This window comes from Photinus pyralis, unplaced genomic scaffold (genome assembly GCF_008802855.1).
Source record: "Photinus pyralis isolate 1611_PpyrPB1 unplaced genomic scaffold, Ppyr1.3 Ppyr1.4_LG6, whole genome shotgun sequence".
Classification (NCBI taxonomy): Eukaryota; Metazoa; Arthropoda; class Insecta; order Coleoptera; family Lampyridae; genus Photinus; species Photinus pyralis.
The window spans coordinates 22952880-22956041 of NW_022170663.1; the positions used below are offsets into that span (position 1 = coordinate 22952880).

General features: G+C 32.8%; 1 long non-coding RNA gene across 1 annotated transcript; it reads left to right on the forward strand.

Annotated features, from left to right (window-relative positions):
- Positions 1 to 1042: 1042 nt before the first annotated feature.
- LOC116173957 lies at positions 1043 to 2896 on the forward strand. The gene is made up of 3 exons (XR_004145999.1): positions 1043 to 1436; positions 1870 to 2012; positions 2568 to 2896. It is a non-coding gene; the product is annotated as an uncharacterized LOC116173957 (long non-coding RNA).
- The last annotated feature ends 266 nt before the right edge of the window (positions 2897 to 3162 follow it).

Here is a 3162-nt window from a genome sequence, read left to right on the forward strand (position 1 = left end):
ATACCCCTACTAACGTGTGGGTGGTAAAGTTTACGTCACAGTGATGAATGTAGGTACTAATTTTTTGTTTTTGTGTTGAATAAAGTTTTATTTATTGTATCTTTTGTATCTGTGCACGTGTTGGCAACTACAATAAAAATGTTAAATGAGTACCAAATTTCAAAATTTGGAGTGACCTTTGGTCAGTATATGTGCTATTTAATTTCCCTAAAATCTGATCTAAGATTTCTAATGCTCTGATGTGATCCATGTAAAAGTATACATACGGAAATTGTACGTTTGTACTTTCTTAAAAAGATCACTGCATATATAACAATTACTACGTTATGTTATGTTGGTGACTTGGTGTTATACCATAAAGTTATATCGGCATTACTTATGATTTCTTATATAACCTCAATTTATTATAACTTGTGGGACACTGTAAATTGCCTGTAGTTTACAAGTAAAATGCCTGCTATATTTCTGCAACATTTCCAAAGTAACAGCGATATATAACATCTATGTAAAAGTCATGTGTACCTGTGTTTACTGGGGAGTTACCACCAAAAATTTAAATCATTTATTTAATTCTTTTTTTTGTAAATTGGAACTGGTTTTATCCGTAAATAAACTATTAATATTATTATTAAATGGCCCATAAATTTTCAAAAATAAAAAAAGCAATAGCGCACAAGTAATTAGATGCTGCGAATAAATGTGCAATAAAACGTGGTGAGAACTAACCTTGTTACACAATAGACCTTCAATTGATAAACAAATTGCGTTACAATCTGTGAAGTAAAGTAGTCAACATAAAATTGTATGGAAATCAAGGGAGCTTATGATACTGGCTTCTAATGCGAAACATGAAGAACCACAGAATAGAATTTATAAAATAGAATATGCAAATGAATGGACAAATGACTAACAATAAATTACGTACATATTTATTTGTCGCTCTTACACTGGGGTAAACTAAAAGGTAATGTACGAACACGTGTGCGATAAAAAAAAACAAACAATTACCTACGCCTGGTAAGTGCCATGTGAGTGATAAGTTTTAGTCTCACAAATCTAAATCTGTAGCAAAGCAATTTATCCAGTTTCGTACAAATAAGTTTTTTAGAGAGCAAAATCATTACCATATTGGGGAAGTGCATTGAAATGTGTAAATGTGCGATCTGACCTTGGTTATGTAACCTGTAGTAGTCGACGAATCTAGCTATCTATTAGTACCAAAACCTCTCCAAAACCAGTCCCCAATACCTATATGCAGAATGTATTAGCAATTTCGCGATTTTTTGCACGTTTCGTGTGTGCCCGCGCGATGACTTTCAAACGAAAATTTTAAATCTCACGCTATTATTTACGCAGTGAATGCACGTGCTGTTTTTAGTGTTTTTAGTTTATCGATCTATTTATTTTTATTACTGAGAAAATACCATCGATATTACGTAAGTACATAAAACTGTAAATTACATTACTCCTTATAAAATTATGTGCGTTTGTCGCTTAGATGGGAACACGCAAGGTAACTTTTAGAGTGACCTTTAAAATTAAGCAATTTACAATAACTACCGACTGCATGGGTTATTACATAAACGAGAGCTCGAGGACGACGTACCACAAAAATTGTGCTACATAATGTATTATTTTACATTGATACTGATAAAATAAACGATTAGGTGCATGCAATACCCAAACTTTAGTAGCCTAAGCTGAGCTAAAAAATAATAGAAACCGTATAACTTTGCACTAATTTCCATCAATTTTTATTGAAAAGTGTGACATAATATTTACCATCGACAGCCATTGCAATCGATTGTTTTAGTGTATGGAAATGGGGCTTTGTTTTGCCTTATCGTTTCTTGATTTGATTTGTTTTAGGTCCTTGCTCTCCAACTACATAGGCAATCGAAATTGTTGTCAGGGCGAACTAGGTTTTGCGAAATTTTAAGCATATCCTGTTTGGCCGAGCTTCGTCCATCCAACGCATCTCTTGGTCTAACGTAACGTAAAAAAATGGAAAGGTAATTATATACATTTGAAATGAACATAACTGCACGGCAAATTACGTGGGGGACCATTAATTATCGCAATAAAACTTTTAGTGTGAGTGATTTTACGATTTAAAAACCTATACCATGACCTCAAAATCGTGCAAAAAAGGCAATTTCTGAAATGTCAAAATTATTATATCGAGCTAAAGTTCTACATTTAGACTTATTGTGTTATTTTCACAAATGCGTTAATAACTTTGCAAAATAATAGCCTTGTTCAAGTTCAAGTTTAACGCTATTTATGCCGTGGCAATAGAGATAACCTTATTCGTGTACCCACTTTAAAAGCATTTTCGAAAACGTATAAATGTTTAAATTTGAAACTGGGTAATTAATATCAATTAAGTTAACGCCTTTCCTTTTAAAGTGCATAATAATTATAACTACTTACACGAATATATTTTTAATGCCGACAATTTTTAGCAATATCCTTGCTGATAAGGATAAAGTAGTAGGTAGGCTATTAATAGCAAACGGCAATAAAAACGAGTTTGTTTTGTGATAAAAGATTATTTCATTTTGCAGAGATTGCAGTATTCTCAAGAAAGAAATGTGACAGTCGGCATTTAAGATCCAATGGTAAAATCCCTTGCATTATTAATATGGTCGACTGGTCTGTCTAGCGAACAAAAATCATCCCCATACGATCCCCATGGAAGAAATTTATTATGTGCTATGAATATAATTCGCTATGAATATACAAATGTCATTGCGGAATTAAGTACTACTACAGTACACAGTGTTTAATTGTGCCTTTGTTTACATCTCATTGGGGTTTCAGATTATAATTTGGAAGATTGCTAATCCCCTATAAAATGTTAACTTTTCTTAACTGCTATTAAATACTATTATATTTCAAATGTACTTAATTGTGCCTTTGTTTAGACTTTAGCGTCTTTAGCGTAACATTCGCAGTAGAGCAAGGATTCTTCTATTACCGTCCTAATATATTAAATGTTTAGCTTTAACCATATACGCACAATCACACACACTATACTCATTCTATAAAATTAGGATTTGGTCCGATTGCAGACGTTGCCGTTGTATTGACTGTGATGGTTCGATGTTCTTAACTCTCTTTTCGAGATATCGTGCTAACGGACAGACGGACGAATTACAT